The sequence below is a fragment of the Brienomyrus brachyistius genome, chromosome 3 (genome assembly GCF_023856365.1).
Source record: "Brienomyrus brachyistius isolate T26 chromosome 3, BBRACH_0.4, whole genome shotgun sequence".
NCBI classification, from domain to species: domain Eukaryota; kingdom Metazoa; phylum Chordata; class Actinopteri; order Osteoglossiformes; family Mormyridae; genus Brienomyrus; species Brienomyrus brachyistius.
The window spans coordinates 3,065,943-3,087,746 of record NC_064535.1 but is presented as its reverse complement, the minus strand read 5'-3'; the positions used below and the strand labels follow the sequence as shown (position 1 = coordinate 3,087,746).

Sequence of the window (21,804 nt, the reverse complement as noted above, 5' to 3'; positions counted from 1 at the left end):
CACCGAGGGACAGAGCTGGTCAGTGTTTGATTTCCCTTTAAGGGCGGGGCCCAGCCAGCCCCCGCAGTCCATCCCCATGGCAACACTTGCAACACTGGCCAAGTGTGATGGCAAGGGAACAGCTTATGGCCGGGGGGAGACTCTGATGCAGGCTCAGTGTGACCCCATGATGGCCCGTAATGTGAAGAAACCTTAGATGAGGTGCTAAAGAGTATCAGGCAGGACAAAGACCGCTATGCCCTAATCAGGCCCCATCAAATAACAAATACCACAAAGTACCACAAGACTTGATGGGTGTAAAGGTATGAATGATGCAAATATGATCAATTCTGATTCGATCTTTAAAATAGTCTAAGTCCATAAATTACAACGAAAATAATTACTGCACGACTAATGCAACCGAATCGAATGCATGTTAATGCGTATTACCTCACCTCCAGATGCTATTGCAGGATTATAATAATGGTAACTAAATGTAAAATATCTGAGCTAAAGGTTTTTTACTTAAGCTGTAAACATTAACAGGTAAATATTAACTAAACATTCATAAAGCATTATTTTTTATGCATTTGAAACACCTTTAGATACAGAACAGAAAAATTAGACGCGATCCAATCTTTTCTGATTTAATTTTAGTCTAAAAATTATGCAGTATATGTGATGGAACACCACTACGATTAAATATTCTAAGTCACATCCTCAAGTAGAAAAATAAATCATTTACCTCATATTTCTTACACAGTGTATATTTTGCCGCCGTAAACGTGTATCAGAGCAGAGTTCAGCACCATGACAAATTCTGAGCGGGATTTTGATCAAAATGCAGTTTTTACCACGACGAGGTATTTCACAACGTAGCCTACGCAGTTTCTATTTCTATTTTTTTAACCAAGGACATGTTTGTCCGTGGACGGACAGGCTGACGATCACTGTGTCTGAGCATGTTTTTAAATATATATATAATTTAATTGAATGGTGTGTTTCGTCAATATAAATGTATTCTTTAAATGATGGTTGTACTCCTGTGAAACCGATATAGATGGACAACATTTAGAGAAAGCAGATTTGTTATTAAGAAATCTGACTTAAGATCAAATTTCTAACCCATTTTACATCTGAGCTAATTTCCCTAAACGGCGTCTGATCGAGTTTCTATATGAAGCCGTGTGAACGGAAAGAGAAAGCGCGACACAACTAGTAAAACGAGACGCTGCTCGCCGGACTGGGGACTGCGGATGGCTGGACCAGCGCCCGGGTTCCTCGGCAGAGGACGTCCGTAAGACCCCGGCCGCTATTTTCACTGTCCTGTGAAAAACCTGCAGTATCCATCGGTGTACGAGCGCATCCTCCGTCGGTCTGCAGCTTGGAAATAGTCATGCAAATAAGGACGTTTTATCACTCTCTGATAATTATCGATTTAGTCATCTCTAAATAAATGATTATTTTTAAGAATGAAATAATTCAATGAAAAGGTTTTTAATTTTTATATATCTGCATGAAAACTGGAGTGTAAAATACTGAGTATCATACCAACATCTAAGGGAAAATAGCGGAGGGATGAAAACACCAGCGGTGTTAAATACCAAAAGACGTTTGTGAAAAATACCACGTTCGTACGTTCATACTTAAGTGGTTAATGGATAACTATATTAATCTAATAGAAATTACGGATGATACATCTTTGATAAGAATCAAAGAAACCAAAATCAGATTTCTATGTTTTCTTCAGATGAGTACATCAATGTTCATAACGCGTTTTCGTGACTTAAATCACTACTGTAGTGAATCGTAGTGATTTGTCTCAGACTGACACAGAAATATGCTTCTTATGTGAGAGTCCTCTCTGTTGCATTTAAAACGCTGCACCGTCAAAGACAAGATCTAATGACAACGCTGAAATAACTCGATATAAAGACAGAAATATCTGATAAGGTAAATAAACACGTGAGAGTTTAAAACTCACACCATTCCCCACAAAGACTATATCACTTAGGAAAGGCCTATATATTTCAATTACACTTTCACTACGCTGCTGGGCAGACCTGGTGAACAAACAATGATTAACACCATGAAAATTACTTAAAAATGAAAAATGTCTCACCCTTGCAAACTCCTACCCCCCCCCCCCCCAACAAACAGAGAAAAACACGTACCGCAAACTGTTTTAAACACCGCCATTAGTCATCACGCAGAAGGAAATTAAAAACTTCAGTGGGATGCGTTAAAGGGCTTCATAAACACCGAAAACAAAAGGGACATTATTTAAAAACACGGAAAACAATCTGTTACCGACACATTTTCATCTGACAGGTAAGGCAGCATGAATTATTTATAACAAACGCACTACATCAAAGTGAGCGTTCAGTCACCAGGGGCCAGAAAGGACCGTGTGTTACGCTGTGGCCACGTCTCCGATCCCATCACATTAATGTTCGGGGAGGATACTGCCCCACTCCATATCAAAGTTTTTAATTACACAACATTACTTGATCAATTTAGAACAAATAATCAATTATATGCAGTGACATGTTTAATATTTTGTTCAGAAAGAGCGACAGACGTGTAAAGCGGTAGTATGTTTAATATGTGTGTCTGTAAATAATACGGGATTTTAAGATGAAAATGGTCAAATTCGCGGAATTTGTATGTTTTATATGTCTACTAAGAATACAACGACAAGAATAAATGATATTAAGCACCATTCCGCAACATTTGTGGAAGGGACGGCAATAATTTAATCGGATTTTTGAATTTTTAACATCTGATTTGAAAGCACAGCTGTCGAGCGCAGATTAAAAAAAAAACTTTAATTTAGCATTATAACAAACAAAGGAAAAGCTTGAGACTGGATTGCTATGATTAAACCCGTAGATAAGCTATATTTAAAATCGGAATCTATAATCAAAGTCAAAAAACGCAAGTTAAACATGTATTTCGCCGGGGCGTAAAAGGTATCAAGATGGACAACAAGGGCGCGCGCCTCCTCCGAAATCAGCGGAGACGCGCAAAATTCACCACGACAAACCACGGACCGTTTACCTCTGCTTAAGGTGGGAAATAAAATCAGTTTCAGAATTGTTCTATGGTAAAAAATTTAATGACTTGATTATTAATTATTTTTCTCAAAAATTACTCACAGTAACTTGACTTCCCACACTGAAAAGAGTACTTACGAAATAGGCCTGGGAATTATTTTTAAAATAATATTTTATAGCATAAACTTTATAATCCATTCAGTCTCAACGAAGTGTTCAGTCAGGTATAAAATCTGGAGATAAAACAGTGTGTATATATATATATATATATATATATATATATATATATATATATATATATATATATATATATATATATATATATATATATATATGTAGCACTACTGTTTTATCAAAGACAATTTTTATTTTATTATTAGGGTGTATATATATATATATATATATATATATATATATATATATATATATATATATATATATATATATATATATATATATATAGACACACACACAACAGCCCGTGTCCTAATATACACGTTACCCTTCAGATTGTGGTATTCGGTCATATTCAGTACTGTCATTTAACACCTTGTCAGCCAGTTTAAGATGTATAGTCCTGATACTGACACTCCCGAGACTGTACAAAGGACACGGCAATTTGCACTTTATCCAAGGTGCAGGAAAAGCCTATATTTATCAGCTGTCCAATTAAATGGATTGAGTCCACTTTAAGAAATTGATATGTTAAGGTTAGAGAAAAAAAAAAAACAACAGACATTGGTTCCGTTACGTTATTCTGGTGGTTTGTGGGGGATGATTAGTAAATGTCTGCTGTTTGTTGAAGCCATAACCAGACAAAGAAAAAGCGCATATGACCTCTGGGACCGGGGCTTAATCACTGTCTGCATCCATCACCCCGTGGGCGGAAGCGTCTGATCTGCGCCGCGCGAAGCCGCGCCGGCTGCATCCACAGGTGTGGCGTCGTGGACTCTCCGTTTAAAAAAACAGGGTTAGTGAGAGAGGGTCTCCCGTCATGAAGTCCAAAGGCTCTGCCGCACACCTTCACAGATATGCTGTGGTTTTGACAGGGCTGCCTCAAATTTGTGTCTGCAGCTACACCCTCCAGCTCTGACCCCAAAAGTCAGAGCAGGAATAGATTGTAAAAACAAGAGGCCAGCTATGACTGTTACTACCAGGGTTAAAGGTCAGACTGTAGTCATGCACACATAAGTGCCTGACACTGTTTTTGTATCTGAAAATGGAATATTAAATAAGTTAAATTAGCTTTAAATTCACATTATAACTGACACTAAATTAAATGTGTCCATCCATCCATCCATCTGGTCATGATTGTGGGAAAATAAATTTACATTTGACTTAATATTATTGCTGACAGACAGATTTCAATAAAAGATCTGGTGATGCTCATCTTTCACAACTTACTGCTGTCATGTGCAGAAACAGAAAGTTAAGCAAAACCACATCAAACTCCAATTTTAATGGCCAAAATAGCGCCAGGCGACATCACTGAAGACGCCGCTCAACCCAAGTGGATTTTGGTGGAGTCTAATCATTCTGCTGCCTTGATATTGTTTATGCAGAGGCACACGGGCATGAAAAGACACCAACGGAGAGAGACCCCTGAGAGCCAGCAGAACAGCGATGAATCAGCTGCCGTCGGGACAGATTAAACTTTTAGCAAAATATGCAAATAATCCATCTAAGGTGCCCTGACACCAGCTCGCTGAGAGTCAGCATTATTTGAAACATATAGAGCTCGGTAAGTTATTGCATTTTAGCCTCTGGCTGAGAAGTTTCCATTTTCCTGAAATTTAGGTCACTTAATACAGCCATTTTACACCCATCGTCTCCTTTATATATGTGTCTGAGAGCAAGACAGAGGAGAGCAAAACATATCTTGACGAGCTGGCAAAATATGGTTAAAAATAGAACCTTGGTAAACAAAACAGCTTCAAACAGGAAGTGAGCAACTAATATTGAGCGTGCTGGTTTATTTAAAAAAAAAAAAAAAAAAATATATATATATATATATATATATATATATATACACACACACTAGCACAAAAAGTCCTCCGGTTCCATTCTGATGGGAAACCTTGAAGAGTCATTGTGACAAATGAGCTACACAAATGTGTGTGACGCACTAAGAGTTAAAATGTAACCAGCAGGGATTATTATACGCTGCACTTGCCAGTCGCAGGGACTTTTTCCATTCATGACATCATAATTCCAACTGTGACCTAAGAGTTCGAGATTGGCTCATGCGCCGAATGACATCAGATGGAGTGTCACAAATGCCCACCTTAATTGAGAAGTAATAGGTATGCAAAGGGGGAAAAAAACAAAAGAAACATCTGAGTTTGCAAACGTTTGCCAGTTGGGACTGGGCACCAGGAGCAGAACGACCTGGAACTGAATGAAGAATCAATGTCTTGTTGCAGCTGAATAATTTTACTCATATAATTATAACTACACAGTTACCATTAGACAGCTTTTGTCCAACTAGTAAATACTGTGGAAATGTCTGCTTTTTCTTCCCAGAACAATCTTCTCTCACTTTAATCGCATGTTTGCACAGTGAGCTAAACTCACTCACACACCACGTGCTTCCAAAAAATAATAAAAAATACCTGAGAGCAATTTTGCAACAAACTAACATGCATGTCCTTCCATAGAAATAAAACAGAGAAACACAGAATTAGGACCCGTACAAAAAAAGGAGAGAGAAAGAGGCAGAGAGAGAGAGAGAAAAAGTAACTTGTTTTTTTTTACATAAGCATTTAAAGATTTTCCTACTGAAACTTGAGTGGGTTGTGAAAGAACATTTTCATAAGGTAAATTTCCCCTCCACAGCTATATTATTATCACCCAATGCCATCAAGGTTTCAGAATGACTTTTTGTATATATTTATTTGAAAAACAGCAATTAAACAAGTATAGCAAAAATCTGATCATTTAATTAACTGCATCATTTTATAACTGACATTCCCACACGGTGAAAATATTCAGCCTTGGGTGGCAACGCTGCACTGTAAAATACTGACAATTACATCACAAACTGATTTTTAGTTCTTGACCCATTTCCTGTGGTCATCAGTAATATTTACCAAGAAACAAAGGCAACGTGACTTTGGGCCGGCTGACTTTATAGAGATGTACTGGTTTTGCTATTTTCATTAAGTAGTAAATAAAACAAAATAAGCTTTGCCGATGGAGAGAACTGAATCATGGGAAATTATGACAGGTCTCAAATAAGCACAAATTATGGATATATCCTTTATCTGCATTTTTTTTGCTGCAATGTCATAATTAGTCAGATGTCACGGTGCTGGAGATAATCCTCTGATAAGCGCATGGCAGCCAAAGGGAAGCTGCTTTGGTTACTGCACCCTACTTCTGAGAAGCCCAGCGTCTAGCTGAGGTGCATTAATGCAAGTTTATAGCTGAAAATGTAAACATAAGTAAAACTCACTGACACTGAACTCAGAGGAAAATAAAAGCTATTGTCTGAGCAAGTTTGGGTGTAAACAGAACCAAAACAACCGCAGCAAAAAACTATGTTAAAATACCTCAATTTTAAATGCCATTTAAAGAAAGTACAATTCCCCACTGTGCTGTTTAAAATGAGCCTCTCGATGCAAAAGTAATTAAACTGATAAAATGTGATGCTTGGCATTTGGTAATCTAGATTACACTCAGACTTACTCCTACGTGTAACTAAACCCAAATATCAATATTGAAACTCACACGCAAAGAAAATGAAGACTAAAGAAGGATACCACATCGCCCTACAGGGTCCAAGCACTACAAAAAAGTAAACAAAAATCAGCCATACGGCAGCGATCTCCTCTTTGACAAACGGTGTCATTTTCTTGCACAGGAAAACCCATTCTTCTGTGTGCATTTACCAGTAAAAGACAGAAATTTTACTACTGCAAAAAATGCATGGACAGATCTAATTAATTTGCCAAAAAACACCTACAGATTTGTCTACAATTTTAAATATATAATTGCAGTGAAATATAGAGTATTTTACATATTTTAACTGCCTGAAACAAAATGTTTTAATTGGGACATTCTTAATTTCCAAAAGAGCTGTTTTGTCGTTATTTATTATATCTCTTATTATAAATACTATCATAAATTTCATGTACAAATTAGTGTCATCCATCTTACAATATAAAGGCTCAGCCTGCCTTTGCAGCTATCACACGGTGTGGCCCACTCACTGAGTACTCAGTCTGCATAAAACACAAATGACAAATTATGAAACTGATCCACACACATCAGTTTTTTGATTTTAAAAAAATTCTTCAGAGACAATCAACTACGGCTAACCTCCCCTGAAGGTAAGATACATGACTAACCTCAAATGCTTGCATTTTGAGAGGGGAACATTTGACACAGCCATTTTAAAATATTCTTGTCAATTCTAAACATATGGGAACCGGTTCCATTTTGGTTTAAGTTTGTGCAACTTCACAAAGTACATACATTATATACTATAATTATATACTTTAATATAATATATAGCTTAGTACATATAATATTAACGAAGTCCTTGTGAAGGACATGCAGTGTGTTCACTGTGGCAGTTTGTAGCAGTCTCACTAGTTTAAAAAAAAACTTTAAAAATGAAAATAAAAATATAATAATATATCTCTGTTTAATAAGAGTAAAACTGGCCAAAATTATATTTAACTTCTTAGACACTCTGTGTTGAATAAAGATAAGAAATTGCTGGCACTTTATAAACTAGAGTGATTATAAATTTCTACTTTCAAATGCAACCTGAATAGTTTTCACAGTTTTTAGATTTAGTGGAAGAAATTATGCATCTGCTGTTCTGACAAGCAGATGGGCTGATTTAAATGCCTCACCATTTTTAAATAAACATACCAACAGGCCAAAGTATGACATTGTTTACTTAAAACAAATATGGATTTTCAACACAGGATCTGCTAATAAAGAACAGGAAAAACAAAAAAAAGAGAGTGAGAATGAAATACGAGAAAATGCAGAATGAAATTTTTTTAATTTTAATAACAAAACAAAAAAAAAATCAATTGACAGGATGCTCAAGTTTTCTTGTATAAACACTGAGGTTATAAATTAACTCGATATACCTGAAAACAAAACTGAGAGAAGGCATGTGGGTTTCAGAGAGACAGTGGAAGCATGAAGCAATATGCAAGGGCAGCTCTCCAAATTGCCAGTCTGACATTTACACATCCTATGTACTCCATCTGTGCCACCCGTATGCTCGGCGGCGGCCTACTCCTATCCTGACATACCCCTTCTACTTCAGCACATGTGATGTTTACTGTTTATAATCTTGGCTCTGTCTCTCCCTCTCTTGTTATCTGAGTCGTTTTCAACCTGTGACCCACCTTACAAACTCACAATCAACACTTCACAGTGGCATCTCCTCACAGCAAAGCAGAAACAAAACGAGCTTAATGTCAGTTGTATTCACCAAGGTCAGAATTTATAGCGTACTTCCTGTCAGAAAGCAGGCATGATTCTAGTCATCAGTTTCCAATTTAATATTACAGAGGGTGCTTATTTTAAACAGTCATAGAATAATGACATAACCATCTACAAGAGACGGGCAGAATCATTCATTTTTCTTAAATGTCATATAGTTCTGTCAAGACTCTGCCATCTTTCTCTGTTTGTATAAATCAGTATTTACATTTCTGTATGCAAAACTGAAGGCGACTGAGAGTAAGTTTTCATTTCACAGTGAACAATTAAGTGAGAAGCTGGCATTTCCTCACCAGAGAGACAAGGTGGTGCTGGATGGCCGACCTCTTTACCCCGAACCATGCAAAGGTCAGAGGTCACTGACTGAAAGCTCCTGCTATGCACTCCAAAGAGAAGCATCAGGCTTGTGTGAGTTTAGATGGAAGCCCATCGCTGCTATTTCTTGCGGCTTCATGTGACACATGCTGACACGCGTCGGAAGACCGGGCCTGACGTGAACGCTGAGCATGAATGAATTCCCGTGATGTTGCTATATGACTGCGAGATGTAAAATCGAGACGATTAGCCAAGCCTCACGTGGTTTCACTGTACACGAGCGTTTCACAACACACTACAGGCTTCTGAGCCGCAGCTTGAAAAATCCGTCCCTTGGCAGTGGCCGATGATGAAGTCCACGGCAGTTTCACTCTACCTCAGTGCTACGTCACAAAACGTATCGGGGGGGTGGGGGGGTGGGCTGTGGCTCCGTCACACTTGGACGGCGGCAAATCTCTCCGGCCTATCGGTGTACGGCATGAAGCAGTCGGCGCGTTGGTCCTTCTTACAAACACGGTCAGTCTCAGTTAGGATGGTCCCCTAGTGCTCGCGCTGGTCACCACACATGCCGCCGGATGGGGCTGCTTACACAATCTCAGCCTAGAATGACTATATTGGCATCACCCACCCCCAGCTGGCTCCGTCCTCACTGTACGCAAGTCAAACAATATGGCAGAACTGGTCACCATGAGAACTGGGGGAACTTGCTGTCTTAGGTTAATAGTTAATGAAGTGCAGAGTTTTAAACACTTTCCAAAAAAATCCTTGTATATCAAGAAGTAACTGTAACAGCAGTGAACTATGTTACTACTGCAGAGAAATATTTTATTTATATATATGGTGTGCATGTATTAGAAGTATTAGGCACATTACGGGCTTACATATATTTTTTTTATCTCAAATACAATGACAATGAACATTTGACCCCAGAGTTGAGAAAAGAGAAGCAGCTATCCCACTGTCAACATCATCAGCAAAAGTTTTCCCGTACTTTCCGAAGGCTGCCGTCAGACACCCGCCGGCTGTCCCGGATCTCTGTCCTGACAGGGCTCCGCTTGGCGGAGGCGGCGCGAGCGCATGGCCACAGACTCAAAACGCAAAACTAAAACCAAAGCAGAGGCATCTCGCACGTCTGCGTATCACTCACAATTTCACAACTAAACGACGTGTTTTGAAAACCGTATCATCATTTTAGGTTATCTTGGGTCATCTGAATTGTTTATTTCACATTTTCCATTTCAAAACGTAACTGGCTTCGAATTAGGCGTCGACTTCATGACAATACAACTCTTTCCCATTATGAAATTAAAAGCTTAATTTCTAAACGTAATTCCAGGGAGACAAAAGGAAACGTTTCTGATACGTATTATATTGTGCAGTCCTTTAATAGCAAAACTGTCACTATAGTTTCCGAATTACTTCTTTCTTAACAAAGGCCAAAATTTCTTTGAACATGTACCACTAAGTTAGACACCACGCGCTGTCCAATGACAAACAGTAAAAATAGAGTGATCTCGCAGGCACCTATATTAACATGCTCTTCCAGCAAATCGACGGAAAAGCAACCGGACAGTGACCTGCAAAGCTCTACCCGTCTGTATTAACGGCGCCCAGCTCCGTCGGAAACGTCAGAACCCGGCAAAACGGTCCGCGCGTTTACCGGCTCCGCTCGCCGCTTCGGCTGCGCCTCCATCCAGCCGCCGGCTGTAGGTCCCAGATGTCTAAAGCGCATCCGCGACGCCGCCGCTTTTTTAACCCCGCCGACGAACTCGATATTTTCCAGTGACTAAGAATGAAATAAGTGAAAAGGATAAGCATCTTTTTGGCGATAACCACAAGTCGTGGAGCTGTGGTGGAAGACTGAATCACACACAGACGGCAGACGCCCGGACGACCGACATATACGCTTTTTCCTCCGGGCAAACAGTGCCCGGTTTGGGGGCTTCGGGCGCCTGGCCTCACCGTGGAGCGCCGGATGCTGCGGAGGAGAGCCGGCCCGCACTTTTACCCAAATGCCGTCCACTTGTTGCATTAGAGCCATTTCATCATTGAAATTCCTTCAGATTGACGCATTTTCCAATATCCTTACCACCGTAAATTGATTTTCACCCACGTTTAACCATTTTAATATTTTGTCATAGTCCATCTTGTATGTATAACCTTGCACGTATCTTGTGTGACCCCGTGCAGTCACTTCAGTACACTTAAATCCAGTTTGGGTTCACTTGTGTACCGATGGGGGGGGGGGGGGGGGGGTACATTTCACACGCAGCTAGAGGCACTCTCCAGCTATCACCAAGTCACCTCGACGCCATTGAGCTGCCCTCCGTGGCCTGTTTTCGGACTGAAGGCGCCCGTGGGAGACCGGTTCACGTCACGGCGAGTAACGCAATACGCTGCTGTATGTTGGACCACTTTCACGCAAAATCCCATGTACACAAGGCAAAACGTTTTCAATGCATAAGCCCCTTCCAAGCAAAACTACACAACCTTCTCATAATGCATAATGTTACAATACACCTCCCATTTTAACAACCATGCAGAATTAGCAATATAGTGACAACAATCATTTCTGAAAACATTATTTTGCACCAGCTCATGCAATTTCGAATAACATCTTTCTCCAATCCACAATTTTCAGAAACAAGCCGTGAGCGTATTATCATAACCCTCTTATCACACAGGAAGCCTCGGTATACACCGTGACATTTAATTAACTGTTTGTTCAGAAACAAGAACAAATAAACAGGCTGTTAGACTTTCAGATGCGTGCGATTTGTGCACGTTGGCAGCGCCTGCAAGTTATGGCAAGTGTTTTTTAAATGGTAAACGATCTCGGAGCAAAATGAGAAAGAAGAAAAAAACACGGACGACAATCTGTCTCCTAAGCATGGTTTTGGGGAAGGGAACACATTAAGCTACAGTCAGTGTCAAGTCAGTGGTACCAATCCACTTAAATTAGTTTAGGTGGAATATACGGCGGCGGACACCGCTCCAGTTAGCGATCGTGGGAAAAGTACAGTTCATTGGTGTAAATCAATTTGTGGACAAAGAGAATAAACAGAAATAATCTTTCCACTAAGCACGTCTTCACACTTTAAAATCTACAAGTATGTGACGAGGGCGAATAACTGTAATATACAGGACCACTTTTTTATTTTACATTCGTCTTATTTATTTGGATATACACTGTCTTACATCTTACGAACACTTTGTGAATCTAAAATCTGTGTAAGAGAAAACAAAATATAGGTTACCAGTAACCTGTTAACCACGCACATCCTTAACAAAAAAACAGTTTTTAACATGTTAGGCCTAACACACTCTTACTTTAATTTCAAGTCTTACTTTTTCGTATGATTAAGGAAATTTTAACATATAAAAATATTTTTAAATTATATTACATCAAAGATAAGTGCCTTAAAATATAATTATAGTTGTACAATGATATTATGCGATGAATTTCTTAATCAAGTAAATGAAACTAATATGGTTACCGATTGTGCATGTTTCCTTTTGTTATTCACGGTGCACTTCACCACAAAAAGCAAAAGAAGTCCGAAAATGACTAACGATGTTACACACGGGCTGAATTCCCGTCGCACTGCACGGCGCTAAAGCCTGTAATTACAAATTTAACTTTGATCTAAATTTAATATCACCTCCAGGCTCCACAACACATTCGTGTTGTGATAAAGGAATTTACACCAAAACTGTTATAATTTAGAGATGATTGTGTCTATTTGCATCCGAAGTAACCCTTCTACCACTCGTGTCGGTTTCAGGATAAACGGTCTCATTAATCGAAATCTAGAGGAATGTAAAAACATATACATCGATTTATATTAACGATAATACGTCGCAATTATCTAAAAATATACAGGAAAGAAATATGTATGAATGAAGCAACACAGTCACTAAATATATATTTTAACAGACATTTTACTGATGAACAACCTTTTAGGAAATACAAGCATATTTTCCTTCTAGATATGCAGTTTTAAGGATTCGATATAAGGGTCAATTTATAATAATATGATTACATTTAGGATTGTAAAATTTAAGACTTTCATAAAATGTACTTTGGTTTGATATATTTTTAGGAATATATCTTACTAAAACTCTTTGACGTATGATGTGTGTTACATCACGGTCTTACATTGTTTTTTTTTCTTTATTTGAAGATCTTGATCACCACACCTAAATACGATTTGTAACCATAATCTTAAGTAATTAATACGAGATATTAATGATTCACTCAAGTAATGTATTTAAAGAGGAAAAACTTCCCGGGAAGCGTTGATATTGGGTTGGGTTTTTAGTGGTCCATAAGCTGTATTTGTAGACTAATTTCTGATGAAACGAAAACAGGGAGGATAAGGTCAATATGAAATCTGCACCGGTTTTCTCAGGTATCATAACTCCTTCAGACTGGTTCTCTGGTGTGGCGAGAAACTAGAGCATTGAAGTAGGCGGCATCGCAAACTGCTTTTCTCCATTTGAACCGACTCTACCGACATAAATACGAAATGCAATGGAGTGGGCCTGAAAGATCAGCCAAACCAACACTCTCGTCCGTGAAGCGTGCCAGTCTAGCGTTTCATGAACACAGACTAATATTTTTAAAAACACAACCGTGGGAACAAAGTGTTTTGCTATTTTTCATTGCTCGCAGCAAACAACAAACTAGCGGGACACATATTTCTTTACCAACACCGCCACCTACTGGCCATTAGAGCAATCACAATCTAGCCGGTACGGTCTATAGGCCTTTTGATTATAGTTGTACTTTCACAACAATGACCTCATATTAACTGTAAAGAGGGACACTGGTAGCATAGTTAGACACAGATATTTGTTCTTTTGTGTTCAGTAATCAATAACCAAGGAGAGTAATAAACAGGAGACGTTTTAAATTCAATTCTACTCTTGGGGATTAGTACTCTGCAGATCTCACTCGATCCTTACAACTGGACAAATCCGAACGTAACGCAGAATCCCAAAATCAGTCTTGCAAGCTATAACTTCCAAATGAATGCCACTGCTGTTCTGCAAATGCAAAGCTGGAAAACGTTCGCCCTGCTCAATAATCCCTTTCTCCAAAATTCTTCAAGTACGTCACGTACGTCAGTAATCAAGGAATATTTGATGCACGCCTCGGGGAGGACGTCAAAACACTACTGCTTTCTGAACGGAAACCTGAATAACACAAAAGTCATCCGCATGTAGATTATGTCCACCTTAGAACTGCAGAGGAATGCCGTCATAACGTGAACTAACCAGCACAATAACAGGCACCTTTATCTGGCATCATGTTAAACCTCCAGTACTTCAGTACATACTTTTTTTTGCAAGCCTCAACTTGGATGCAGGCACCTTTTGTGAGCCCTATAAATGACCTCCGTACTTTGCCGTTAATTTTACACTGCGGCACCTATTAGCGGTACCCAGTGCAGGCATACGCAGTATGACATAATAGTATCGCTCTCGTTTTCCCTCAGCCCGCGATGTCCTTGGGGGATGCTGAAAATGTGCATGCGTTGGTGGGGGCGCCACATGGACCTGGACTCCATCTCTGGGAGGTAATCCCCCGCCCACAGGCCACTTTCGAGCAGAATAAGTGAAAAACTTGGCAGCGCCTCTGTTAGCAGCACATAACCGAGAGGCGAAGGGCCACATCAGCCTGACATCAGCCCTCTGCTGGGCTTCTCGCTCCATGCTTCTGGCTGACCTACATGGTGAACTGCCATAGTGAATAACAGCGTGAGGAATGGATGGTGAACACGTCCAAACACAGACAAACATGCCCGTAGCAAGACTCTCCTGTGTCCGTGGTCAAAAAAGAAATAAACTGCGCTACATTTTGAAATACCTCGTTGTGGTAAAATATGCACTTCACGATGTCCGTCGGAATTTGACTTAGAGTTGGCCCCTGGTAGCTTACAGAATACGCACAGATCAGATTTAAATGTGCGTTTTATATAGGCCTATTTAGCAGAATTTTTTTTTTTGTCCAAAGTGGTGGACAAGTGAGGCAAACAGCCCATTACAGACATATACACTGTCAAGGAGTCAACTAGGCGTAAGTGCAGCTAGGCTGAGATTCCAGGGAATGTCCAGGTACAAGAGTAAGCAGGACTGGAGCAGGAGCTACACGACAAGATCTAACAGAGCAAGAACCTAATGAGTCTATTCAAGGAGCAAAGGGCCATTCCAACACATGCAATTTACATTTACTTTTATTTTAAAGTTTTCTATATTTTCTAATGAGTAGAATATGCAGTTAGAAGATGGATGGGAGCCGTATTTTCATTTACATTTAAACCGATTTGAAAATGATGCCATTTGACAATATTTAGTCAACAAAGCTGTCAATCTACATGGAGCTGAAATACGCGCGTAAAAGTAACAGTGCATAGATTAAAAACTGTGAAACTGTGAAGTCTCCTCTTAGACTGTCGTACAATAATGTGCATTTAAAGCGTGATTCATAAACATACACTTTAAACGGAAACATCTGTCGGACACAGCACTGCGCCTAGAGCGTCACGGGAGTCATTCTGCACAAAAAGCTGTGAGCATTTGGGTATATCGCTAAGGGGCTCTCAGAGGGAGCATCCAGCCTCCCGCTGCTGTCCGTGGGTATAAACCCACACAGATCCGGTTCCACTCCAGAGACGCTGAGATGTCTCACGAGGTGCATCCAATGAGCCAATCAGAACAAAGGACAGTCTCACTGAATTTAGTCTCTAATTAATAGGGAAGACACATTCATCATTTCCTCCTGATGAAATAACCATATTCGTCAACATGTGTTTACATACTCAGCTGTGCTCAGATTATGCTTTGTTGTAATTTATATGTAAGTGCCTTTATCTTCCTGTTCACAGCTTATGGTAAAGTGGGGGCATTTTTCTGGAGAAACCTACGACGAGTAAGGATTTCTTTACGCGAGACTTCAAACGCTACGCCCTCTACTATCCTCTGAATTCTGAAATCTCTGAACAGACCAGGAACACTTTGCCCTGTGATTTACAGCAGAAAAAGCTGAGATTTACAGCTTTTTCTAAGTTTGTCTATAGCTATATGCCAAGAGACTCACAGCTTAACCCTGACGAGACAGGATACCAAGGCACCTCCTGGTTCTCCTTTCTGGTACCGTGCACCGCATGTCATTCACCAGCCAAATCTGAACAAAGGTGTGGGTAAAAGCCACGACCTCATCCGTGAAATTAGCCCTGGACCTGATCAATAACAACCAATCAGATTTATGGGTGGGCAGGGCTTGGAACAGCTGTTGAGTGCAAGTCAGACATTGTATTCATCCCCAGTTAATAGTGGTGGTGAATAAGGCGAAAGGGCACACAGTATGGGGGGGGCCGGTTTGTGAAAGTAACACTGAAGAGCCTTACCAGCAACCCAGTGTTTGTTCTGGATAATTTTCAGACGTCAAGGTGCAGTTTCCAGCCACTCCAGCAGTGGGCGCTAAGAGTATGTTCCACTCATGCTCACAGACATGTGCCTGCCTGCCCCCTCTCTCAGCTGACTGCCAGGGCAACAACAGCGCTGGCTGCAGGCACCGCAGCAGAGGCGGCAGCCAATGCCGCGAAAGCGCGCGCAGGCAGCACCTCGCTCCGCCCCTTTACCAGCTGCTAGTAAATTAGCGCCATGGTTTGACCAATCAGCTGCTGAGCGGCTTGCAAGTTGTTCACGCTCCTTGGCCTGACATCCGCAAGCAGCAGGAATCCACTGACGCACACAATCACACGTGGAGAATGACTGTACAAAGGGTTAAGAAACTGTACGTCTAAGAATATGGAGTGAAACCCGCGTTCAGCCTGAGGTATCGTAACGTGCTCAGGTAACACAGAAAAACACACCAGTAACACATATGGCCCTTTTCCAGACAGCAATCTGACATTTTCAATCACATGCCAACATCTGTGCCAGCAACTAAGAAGTGAACTTGCATTAAACGGTGATTTTCAAAAGCGTGCCGCTGCATTATCATCCAGGTAACGAAACGACTTCAGCAGGAAGTGATGGCTCATACTCACTGGTTATGCAGATAATTCTGACAAATAAATACCGTAAATATTGATCGGAATTTTTACTGTTAGCTACTTAATATGAAGAGCTTAAGCAGGGGGAAAGCATTCAGAACAGCCAAATAGCTAATTTAAAAGGCAGATAAACTTTAACAGAATTTTGGTTTATCATGTTAAAATTTAAGCTGGTGAGCATTTGACTGAGTTATTGAGTAAATCAGCAGAACTTATCTGTATAAAAGTCAGGCACCCTTAGTAAAGTTAGTGTTTACAAAGCTGTGTAAATTACTTTTACACTCAACTGTTAATCAGTAACTGTGCATGTCATAACACACAGCTCACATACCGTCTCAGGTGGGCATAATTAAGCATCTTAATATTCCCATGATAAATGTATTTTAAGCAGCATTTACCAACAATATCAAATGATCCTGAGTCTGCATAACCTTCAGACGTAGCACTAACGCAAAATCCCACCTCCAGTTTATTCCACTCAACCAGTTATCTGAGGTCAGGGAAGTCAGTTAAGCATTTAGTCTTAGGTTAGCCTTCTCCAAAGGGCTCATCCAGGGGGCAGCATGGGTGACCTCAGATACGCAGAGAGCCTACAGCAGACTTTACTATCCAGCAGCTCAGCACTCGGACTCACAGCCGCAGTAGGGACCGGTTACATAATGCAATAAATAGAGATGCTTGCATGCTCTGGCCCTTACTGCCGGACCTCCTTAACGCTGCCTTAACACTCACCCCACACCTCCCAAAACCCCACAAACAGTGTGTGTGTGTGTGTGTGTGTGTGTGAGTGAATATATAATGTATTCTCACACACACACACACACACACACACACACACACACACACACATTAACGTATAGCGTTACAATAATTTAGCTGAAAACATCATTTAAATATTGAAATATTGAAAATATATGAAAACAATATTTAAATATTTACTCCACCTTCAGTCTAGACTAGGATGGAGGACAGATGGATAGATAGACTACTTTAGTTTTTGTCTTGCAATGTTGGAAATATAGGTTTCATGAAGATTATATAAATGTTATGGGGTAAGCGTGATTAATTGAGGGGAACTTTAAAAATACCAATAACCAAGATATAAAAGCCCTCAATCCAATACTGTTACGTGTTATTCAAATACTAGCAAAATAATAATAATAAATTATTTTCAGTATAAACAGTAGGCAACCAATAAGTAGGCAACCAATCCAAGCTATAAGAATTGATCAATTAAAACAGCTGCTGTGAATATTCAATTAGCTCCTTATTCATTCATATCAGCCAAAAAATAAATGAAAAAAATAACCACAAGCAGTTGATGAGATCTTATTACTGTAAAATGACTAAAGACTACAAATCAATCATGCATTAAAAAAAAAAATCACAACCCAGTGATGATGCCTTTAAGCGATCAGTCAGGAAGCTGCCTGTCTGCCTGCCCCTTATCCACGCCAGCCGCTGTACTCACATGCTGCAGGACGGCAGCCTCGCAGCTTCGCTCCGGCCGCATGGCCACTCGGACTCTGACCTTCAGCATGCAGTGCGGACACCCCGCCTTCCAGTTAACGTGCCTGCAGCGCTTGCGGCTCGCCGGGCTCCGGCATGGGGAAACCCAGAGACTCTGCCAACTTGAATATTGCAGACGAAGAACCAGAATGTTGCTCATTTGCAAAGTGCAAGACAGACGCATGAAGCCGAGCAGCGCTGCGCGTCGTCCCAGCACGCAGAAGGGATGGCGAGCGTCCATCTTAGAGAGAGATGCTGCAAGAAGCGACCCGCTGCCACTTCAAAAGCTTTAATTACGCACAGCTACAACAGCACACTCCACTCATAAATACTCCCTACATGTTTGCTGTCCATCCATCTATCCTCCTATTTGACCTTTGAACACCTTTCTACCTTTTTTCTAAGTACTTACATACAAACCATTGCAGGCACTAGACCACTGTGTAGGGGCTCTCACGGCGATGCAGAGGTTTGGCTCCCCAGGAGGAAAGAACCCATGAAAATATGACCGGGGTGCTGCGGTATGATGATCCCTGGTTATCTGGAGCTGCCCCCCTCCCTTCCCCTGTACCGAAGAGTGACTTTGGTGTGAAACACAGACTCATGGCTCATCTCGTCTTTTACTTAACGACAGCATGCTGACTCATCTCAGTCAACGGTGCCTACGCAGAGCATTGGGCTGGTGCCAACGTGAGCGAGCAGGGGGGGGGGGGGGGGGGGGGAGACGCAGCTGAGTTTCAAAAAGCTTGGTTACAAAAAACCATTGCTGGTCTGTCAGTGCTTACCGTAAGTGGGTTAGTTTGCGGGTCACTGTACGCAGACGGAGCCGTCGGCTGTGTGTCACGCCCGACCGGTGACGTGTATCTACTGCAGGGTCACGGACGTTTCCGCAGACCTCTGGCCCCCAAGTACGCCTCACATCAGCCACAGCCGGGTTTACACACCTATTGACTCTGCTGATCGTGCGAGCAGCGAAATGAGAGCCTCAGTACGCGCAGGAGGACAAGGCCATGCGAGCGGGGAAGTGACCCAAACGCGATGTCAGGATGCGGGCAATGGTGACCCAGAAGAACCCGAACCGATAAACAACCCCTCAAGTAAAACCAGAAAACTGCAGAACATAACTGGGCTTTTCACTATCAAAACTGACAGGGGGTACTTCAGTGTGCACGTCTTGCACAGGATACATTCAACATGATAGTAATGAAAACAGACCCAAACTCTTGGTTAAGTATCACATCTACCAGCCTTCATCATCCACCTGGCATGTGAACCTTCAGCAGCAAGGAGGGCTGGGAACGAAAACCCAGCACCTACCTGATGTTTCATTTGAAGCGTCTTTCATTGTCCATGGGTAAATCTAAAGAGTGCGTAGGCAGGCCTTGTGCTGTCTGGGGTAGGCCTCAGGGCCCCTGTGATGCACTGACACCCCGTCAAGTGCGTAGTCGGGCCCTGTGCTGTCTGGGATAGGCCTCAGGGCCCCTGTAATGCACTGACACCCCGTCGAGTGCGTAGGCGGGTCTTGTGCTATCTGGGGTAGGCCTCAGGGCCCCCTGTGATGCACTGACACCCCATCGAGTGCGTAGGCGGGTCTTGTGCTATCTGGGGTAGGCCTCAGGGCCCCTGTGATGCACTGACACACTGTTGAGTGCGTAGCTGGGCCCTGTGCTGTCTGGGGTAGGCCTCAGGGCCCCTGTGATGCACTGACACCCCGTCGAGTGCGTAGGCGGGTCTTGTGCTATCTGGGGTAGGCCTCAGGGCCCCCTGTGATGCACTGACACCCCGTCGAGTGCGTAGCTGGGCCCTGTGCTGTCTGGGGTAGACCTCAGGGCCCCCTGTGATGCACTGACACCCCGTCGAGTGCGTAGCTGGGCCTTGTGCTGTCTGGGGTAGGCCTCAGGGCCCCTGTGATGCACTGACACACTGTTGAGTGCGTAGGCCGGCCTTGTGCTGTCTGCTGTAGGCCTCAGAGCCCCTGTGATGCACTGACACACTGTTGAGTACGTAGGCCGGCCTTGTGCTGTCTGGGGTAGGCCTCAGGGCCCCTGTGATGCACTGACATCCAGTTGAGTGCGTAGGCCGGCCTTGTGCTGTCTGGGGTAGGCCTCAGGGCCCCCTGTAATGCTGGTCAGGATAAGTGACCTTTTTGATAAAACTATTCCTACACATCCTAAAACAGGCAACCGCCGATGGGGAAACACACACAGGATGTTAATATCCCATTCATAAAGCTGCAGATATTCTGCCAATGTATTTCTAGAAAGTATTCATATTTCAGGTCTGCATAATACTCAATACAAAAGTTGTTTGCAATTCAGCCCTGGTTCCATAGCATCATTTTAACTCCAGAATTGAGTGACTTGCAATACTGTCCTGATGACGTCAGGTGTGGTATGCGGTGTACTCTGAGTCAATGCTCTGTGGAAGACAGTACAGTAAAAATCTCCTCATGTTAAAATCTCTGCTGGCAGTGAGTTTTTTTGTTTTGTTTGTGTATTTTGTATTTAACCTTCACATTTAACTCTGATGCACATTATCATTATAATCGGTGAAACCCTACGGTTAGTTGCCAATTCCTCGAGCTTCTGCCGACTGTTCGGAATCTCTTAAGTGTTTGTTAGCAACACAACACAGGCGAGCTGGGTCATATTGTAAATACTGTCGCCAGTTTAACGTAACCAGACCACGCCAGACTGCATCACTAGGCTCACCAGGTCTAGTGTCATTTCTTTGCTAAGAACCCAGCTGGTGACTGCGATTAAGATCAGAGACCAGGAAGAAGATCACGTAACACGCCAGCTTGCGCAGGTCAGCCTGGTGGCATCTGTGTGCCTGAAACTAGTTTAAACGATCTGCCTACTTCTAGTCTAAATCCACAGAAGATCCAACAGCATCTAATGTCAATGGCAGGGTGTCGTTCCGCCCTGTTCCCCTTGACTTGCTACCCCTTAAGTCTGCGACTGTGCGCTTGTGCATTGGGAAACTTTGCTGTCTTAATGCAAGTCAGTCGCTAAAAATCACAATGCGGCTTATTTTCTACGGCAAATCGCATATATATGATTCCTGGCCTGAATGCAAACTGTGGATTGACTGTGCTGACGACACAGGCGCTGCAGGATCGAGGCAGATAAAGAGAGCAGAAACACAGGTGCACAGATGGATGGTGTGGGCGGGCCTTAATCCCGGGAAGCTCATCCACTTCACATAGCGACAGCTCCTGAGTGACAGGAAGCCAGTCATTAGCTGCTAACAAGCGCTAAAAACACTGGTGCTAAGATGTAAGGAGCCAGCTGCGCAAGTTAATCCATTATTTATATCAAGACAAAGTAACCAAAGAGCTTTTTCATCAGGACGAATCCCAGTGCAATGATGGCCAAACCGCCCCCCCCCACCCCACATTACCCGGGTTGCAT

At 41.9% G+C, this 21,804-nt stretch overlaps 1 long non-coding RNA gene across 2 annotated transcripts in view; it reads right to left on the bottom strand.

Moving 5' to 3' along the window:
• The window catches only part of LOC125738336 (uncharacterized), a 40,177-nt gene that overhangs the window by 2,576 nt on the left and 15,797 nt on the right, over positions 1–21,804 (bottom strand). The window lies entirely within an intron of this gene.